Source organism: Penaeus japonicus, unplaced genomic scaffold, assembly GCF_977035675.1.
Source record: "Penaeus japonicus unplaced genomic scaffold, GWHDUDI00000001_assembly GWHDUDI00000012, whole genome shotgun sequence".
Lineage (NCBI taxonomy): Eukaryota > Metazoa > Arthropoda > Malacostraca > Decapoda > Penaeidae > Penaeus > Penaeus japonicus.
The window spans coordinates 9,978,287-9,985,786 of NW_028234414.1; the positions used below are offsets into that span (position 1 = coordinate 9,978,287).

At 40.0% G+C, this 7,500-nt stretch overlaps 1 protein-coding gene across 5 annotated transcripts in view; it reads left to right on the forward strand.

Annotated features, from left to right (window-relative positions):
- Positions 1 to 7,500, forward strand: part of LOC122257092 (uncharacterized) — a 386,597-nt gene that overhangs the window by 69,031 nt on the left and 310,066 nt on the right. The gene's annotated exons all lie outside the window — the stretch shown is intronic.

The window sequence follows — 7,500 nt, forward strand, 5'->3', positions numbered from 1 at the left end:
ACTACTGTTATTATTGTATTAAATACAACTATCATTATTACTAATGTTACCATTAACATAATTATTATCATTATCATAATCATCATTATGATGATGATTATTGTTGCTATCGTTATTATGATAATGATTATAAGTATTATGATGATTATCATGTTATTGCTATTATCATCCTTATTATCATTAATATTATTATTATTACTATTGTTGTTATTATCATAACTTTCATTATCACTTTAGATATTTTTACATTACTATTATTATTATCATTATTTTTATTATTATTATTATTATTATTATTATTATTATTTTTACTATTACTATTATTACTATCATCATTATTATTAATACTGGTACTACCGCTGCTGCTGTTACTACTACTACTACTACTACTATTACTACTACTACTATTGCCATTATCATTATTATTTCTGCAATTATTATTAATATTTTCTTTATCGCTAACATTGATATTATTGCAAAACATTGCCACTATCATCACCATCAGTTGTCTCACTCAAAGGAATAAGCCGAAATAAACGGAACAATATCCCTAGAAATGGAACTCGTCTATCCCTTGGGAATTCCCCCATGCCATCTGTGGATCCTCCTCAATTGCACCATGTCACAGCCGGGACAGAGGCGAGAGGACTGTCTTCACCACTGGAAGCCATGAAGGATCTTAGCAAACATATGTCTACGGAAACCACACGCCAAGTTTCATTACTTGCCAGTGGAATGCTCACCTGATATTTTGATTAGTATTATTACAAGTATTATTATTATTATTATTATTATTATTATTATTATTATTATTATTATTATTATTATTATTACTATTATTATTATTATTATTATTATTATAATTATTATTATTGATATTATTATCATTACCATTATTATTACTATTATTGTTATAATTACCATCATTATCATTATAATCATTATTATTGCTTTCATCATTATCATTACTTTCACATTATTTTTTTTATTATCATCATTATTTTATTGCATCTTCATCACGGTAATGGTTATTATCATATTTATCATTCATACTGATATTGTTATCAATATCAATATAAACATTTAAATCCCATGACAATTCTTTATTAATGTGCTTTTTCTATTGGCTGTACCTGGATAGGGATGCCAGTGATTGTTTAAGGATGGCCGTAACCACCGTCTTTTAATTCGATGGTGCCCTTAATAACAATACTATGACATGATTATCCTCATTTTCTTCGATATTATAATCGGTGTTGCTATTGGTGCAAACACGATTGTTTTTGTGGTCTATTTTTATTATTATTATTATTATTATTATTATTATTATTATTTTATTTATTTATTTATTTTTTTTATTTTATTTTTTTTTTTAGAATACTACGGCATTCTCTTATACATTGACCAGGTGTTGCCATGATAATCTTTAATATATTTTACGTGCATGGGCTTATTATACCTCCGCAGACGCTCAGGTGTTTCAGTGAGTGTGATATGATGCATTAATTTCCTTAGTAAGACCCAGCTGCTACTTCGCTCTATGTGTCTGTATCATTATCTCTGTATTTCCTTTCTCCTTTATCTCGGTTTCTCTCTTTCTTTTGTTTTTGTTCTTCCCTGTCTCTCTTTATTTATATCTATTTTATTTTTTTTTTTTCGGTCTCTCTCCATCTCAATTTCTTTCTTTCTGTCTCCGTATCTGTTTCTTTTGTCTAGTTTGACTCATTTTTATAGAATTTTGCTCCTATTCATTCTCATTCTTGCTTTCTCTTTTCCTCCCTCCCTTTCCCCTACCATTGTCCATCTATCTATCTATCGATCTACTTCTCATTCTCGTCTTTTCTCCTCCCCTCCCCTCGCCTTCTTTAACCTTCCTTTGCCTCTCATGCGCCTCGGAATACCAAATGTAAAAAAAAAGAAAAAGAAAATGCCGACAAGAAATTTATTTACGGCATTCTCATGGTGACAGTGTGAAATTTCCCCTTGACGTACGTGCACGTGATGGCAGTAATAATTATCATAGTGATAAGTACATAATGATAGCACAATGATCCTATTTGTACACATACACACCATCATCATTATCATTATCATTATCATTATCATCATTGTTATCATTACGATAGGCAATAGTGGAACTAATAGTAGAAGTTGTATTAGTATCATCATTTTAAGTAATATAACAGTAATATATTGGTATTGTTCTCGTGTCCAATGTTTTTGTTATCAGTTTTGTTATTATTAACATCATGATTATCATGATGATGCTCATTATTATTGTTAACATTATTATCATTATTGTTGTTGTCCTTTTTGTTGATATAATTATAATTATTGTTATTATGATAATTATTATTGTTATTACCATTATTATTATTTTCATTGCATCATTATTCTTATTACTATTATAATTATAAATACATTAGATATATATGTATATATCCTCCCCTCCCTTCTCCCTCCTCACCCCTTCCCCCCCCCCTTCAGTCTTCCCCATTTTTGACCTTTTAACCTCGCCTCGATGCAATTACTTCCCCGTGAACCCATGTCATCAACAGTCTTCTAGCCAACATCTCTCTCTCTCTCACTCTCACTCTCTCTACCACACCTTAGGTCTGCTTAATACGGATTGATGTGATTCCAGTGTAGGTCAGATATAATTCTATTTATATTTTGTCTCTCCGTCTATTTATTTTATTTTTGTTTTATCTTTATTTGTATCATTTTTTCATTTACCTATTTGGTATTTATTGATGTATTAATAAGAATGCAGTTATTAGATAAAGCGTTTCTTTATGCAACATTTCTGTTGTTATTCTAGTTCATTCATACATTGTTTTTTGTTATCTTTCATTAGTTTATCTGTTATTTATATACATGTATACACACATATATTTTTTATTCTTATTATTTGTTTCTTTTTCTTTTATTTTGCTGGTTTTTATTGGAGACTGAATGGGTAGTTGAACTATTTCCTTTTCAATTTCATCCTGCACTACCTTCCCTTTTCCCTCATGGCCCTCCCAAACTCCTCAAAGAAGAAGAAGATGAGAAAGAGAGGGAGAGAAACAGATCTCCGTATTTAAACTCCAACTGAAGGCATGTTTCTTCGAGGAAGGCAAGATGTAGCTCCAGGAGTCTCTTAAGAGGTAATTTTGTTACCTCTTGAGGCGAGTGGACAAGACTAGCTGGGCAACACGCCTTAGCCTCCTCTTCCTCTTCGCAAGAGGAGAGAGAGAGAGAGAGAGAGCAGAGCGGGAACAGAACGGGATGAGGGATAAAGAGAGGAGAGCTAGAGGAAAGCGGGAGGAGAACGGAAGGAGAGAGAGGGAGAGAGGAGAAAGGGAGAGGAGAGAGAGAAGAGAGAGTGAGAGTTAGAGAGAGAAGAGAGAGTGAGAGTTAGAGAAGAGAGAGAGAGTTAGAGAAGAGAGAGGGAGAGTTAGAGAGAGAAGAGAGAGAGAAAGAAAGAGAGAGAAGAGAGAAAGAAAGAGAGAGGAGAGGAAGAGAGAGAGAAGAGAGAAAGAGAGAGAGAGGAGAGGAAGAGAGAGAGAAGAGAGGAAGAGAAAGAAAAAGAAAGAGAGGGAGAGGAGAGAGGAGAGGAGAGCCTGGGGATAGAGAGAGAGGGAGGGGGGGGGGAGAAAAGACAGACAGAAGAAAAAGACGAAGGGGGAGAGGAGAGGAGAGAGGAGAGCCTAAGGATAGAGATAGAGGGAGGGGGGGGGGAGAAAGAAGAGACAGACAGAAGAAAAAGACGAAGGGGGAGAGGAGAGGAGGGAGGAGAGCCTGAGGATAGAGAGAGAGGGAGGGGGGGGCGAGAAAGAAGAGACAGACAGAAGAAAAAGACGAAGGGGGAGAGGAGGGAGGAGGGCCTGAGGATAGAGAGAGAGGGAGGGGGGAGGGGAGAAAGAAGAGACAGACAGAAGAAAAAGACGAAGGGGGAGAGGAGAGGAGGGAGGAGAGCCTGAGGATAGAGAGAGAGGGAGGGGGGGGGGGGAAAGAAGAGACAGACAGAAGAAAAAGACGAAGGGGGAGAGGAGAGGAGGGAGGAGAGCCTGAGGATAGAGAGAGAGGGAGGGGGGGGGGGGGGGAAGAAGAGACAGAAGAAAAAGACGAAGGGGGAGAGGAGAGGAGGGAGGAGAGCCAGGGGATAGAGAGGGAGGGGGGGGGGGGGACAGACAGAAGAAAAGGGGAGAGGAGAGGAGGGAGGAGAGCCTGAGGATAGATAGAGAGGGAGGGGAGGGGGGGGGGAAGAAGAGACAGACAGAAGAAAAAGACGAAGGGGGAGAGGAGAGGAGGGAGGAGAGCCTGAGGATAGAGAGAGAGGGAGGGGGGGGGGAAAGAAGAGACAGACAGAAGAAAAAGACGAAGGGGGAGAGGAGAGGAGGGAGGAGAGCCTGGGGATAGAGAGAGAGGGAGGGGGGGGGGAGAAGAAGAGACAGACAGAAGAAAAAGACGAAGGGGGAGAGGAGAGGAGGGAGGAGAGCCTGAGGATAGAGAGAGAGGGAGGGGGGGGGGGAAGAAGAGACAGACAGAAGAAAAAGACGAAGGGGGAGAGGAGAGGAGTAGAGTAAGAAAAAGATTGAGAAGGAGGGATGGGGTGAAACAGAGAGGAAGAGGAACGTTATATGAGAAAGGTGATGACGTCATGGAAGGGTAAAGTGGTGACTCGTAATGTAAACCAGAAGTATCGACCAGTTGTTGCGGTGAACATCCCTGCAATTGCATGTGGCTCTGCGACCATTGACCTGCAGCGTAGTCCGGACGCTTCAGATTTAATGCGCAATTTGTCGCACGGCTCAATGATTCTGCTGAAAGTCTATGAAATATTAAAAGCTGAGATAATAAAAAAAGGGGAAAAATAGCGCCAGAGATTGTAAATCTCTACTATTAGTGTTAATGAACCTACTCGAAATCTAAGCAGGGTTCCACTATAATGTACTCTCATTTATCTTAGTCTACCCTAAGGCTCTACTCACTGAAAACCATTAGCCTCTTACCGCTCGTAATCTACCCTCACCTACACTTAAGATATACTCTCACCCACGTTAATCTACCCACCAAAGCTAATCAACTGGTCTATGGCCATAGACAACCCAACCATAAATCTCCATAAGGATTCGTCAATTTTTTTTTCTTGGGATCCTTACAGCAAGCCACGTAATCGGAAATATATAAGGGAATAGATAGAGAAATAAAGGATTAGATGAGATAAAACTCCTCCGATTATATTATCTCATTTTGCTCGTCAGTTAGCTTTTATGTCATACTTCGTCAAACAACGCTCTAACGAAGGAAATTAACCACTAAAGTTCGCCTGTAGTCAGCTAGATAAACAAACGAAGATAAATGGCTCGTTTGATGAGTCTTCGTAAAGGCTCAAGCCAGAAATTATATATATAATAGATCAATAAAAAAACGGAAAGCAATCTGCACCTCAACATGACAAGAGCGAGATTGATCAGGCAGATCAGATGTCTGGTGTTACATTGCAAGTGTTACAGAGGAAAGATATGGACGATGTCTTCCACCTACGATCTTTTGGGGGAAATGAGAATACATGGAAACATTTTACTTCCTCTCTTATATTTTACGTTTTCTCAAGTATACTAACAGACAGACGCGCGCGCACGCGTGCACACACACACACACACACACACACACACACACACACACACACAAACACACATATATATATGTATATATATATATATATATACATACACATATACATACATACATACATATATACATATGGGGAAAAGCTGGTGGGCGTGTATCTATGTGTATAGATGGACATGTAAGTAATGCATTTCTTTTTTACTTCTAAAGATCATTTGACACTATATTGGCTATCATACATACCTCAATTACCATGTAGATTTTTTTCTTAGAAGAATACTCATATATCCTAAATATCCTAATGTTCTTACAGCTCAGGGTCATCGGGCACGCAGCGGCACTTCAGCCTTAGAGACTCCCAGGTTTTACGAGAGTGTTGGGGTGTTGGGTGTGTGTGTGCGGGGTGTGGGGGTGGGTGGGGGGGGGTTAATAACACCTGCCTCCGCGTCACATCTGCGTCAGGGAAAACACGTGTTATTACCTGCCGTTTGAATATTCATTAGCGCGATATAATGTTCAGTGGTTGGACGGTGTTTGTAAACGGTTGAATATATATATCTGTATTAATTTCTATATTCGTATTAGGTTTACAAAGTATGAAATATCGAGAGATAAGAAAATACTGATAATGAGGACATCATTAAAACTCTGTTGTAGGAGCTATCACAACACAACAAGGTGAAATATTACCTTGATATCACCGTAGAAGGAATGGGGCCAGGAAGCTTGCACCTGTGTATGTGTATGAAAGAGAAGGAGGGAGGGAGGGAGGGAGGGAGGGAAAGAAAGAGCGGGAGAGAGGGGGAGAGGGCGAGGGAGAAGGAGAAGGAGAGGGAGAGGGAAAGGAAGAGGGAGAAGGAGAAGGAGAAGGAGAAGAAGGAGACAGAAGAAGAAGGAGGGGAAGGAGAAAGAAAAGAAGAAGGAGAAGGAGAAAGAAAAGAAGAAAGAGAAAGAGAAGAAGATGGAGAAAGAGAAGGAGAGAAGAGAAGAGAAGATAGGAGAGTAGAGTAGAGGGAGAGGGAGAAGAGAAGAGAAGAGAAGAGAAGAGAAGAGAAGAGAAGAGAAGAGAAGAACAGAGCGGAGCAGATGAGAAAAAGAGAGAGAGAGAGGAGAGAAAGAGAAGAGAGAGTGAAGGGAAGAGAAGAGAGAGCAGTGCAGAGGAGAGGAGAGGAGAGGAGAGGAGAGGAGAGGAGAGGAGATGAGAAGAGAAGAGAAGAGAAGAGAAGAGAAGAGAAGAGAAGAGAAGAGAAGAGAAGAGAAGAGAAGAGAAGAGAAGAGAAGAGAAGAGAAGAGAAGAGAAGAGAGGAGAGAGAGAGAGAGAGAGAGAGAGAGAGAGAGAGAGAGAGAGAGAGAGAGAGAGAGAGAGAGAGGAGAAAGGGCGAAAGATGACGGAAATAGACCCGCGCGTTGGCGACGTGCCAGGGAGATGATAACGTCAACGGCATCCCGTCAATATCCCGTTTGCCGTAGCAATTTCCCTATTAACAGACGTCGGGAATCGCGGTGGCGGCGGTGGCGCGGTGCCGGGTGAGGAGCGAGCTGTAGGTGGCGATTGCGAGGCTTTAGTTACGGGCATTTTCGGTGGTGACTTTGAGTAAAGACTGGGGGGGAGGGTAAGTCGAGGGATCATTCTCTTCATCTCTCTTCTCTTCTCTCTCGCTCTCCCTCTCTCTCCTTCTCTCTCTCTCTCTCTCTCTCTCTCTCTCTCTCTCTCTCTCTCTCTCTCTCTCTCTCTCTCTCTCTCTCTCTCTCTCTCTCTCTCCCTTTCTCTCCCTCCATCCGTCTCATTTTGATAAATTAATAATCTAGAAAGCAAAGGCATTTTTGTAAGGAATGATGATTAATCGTTAGTGGGTGGGCACCAGCTGACGCTCACATCAT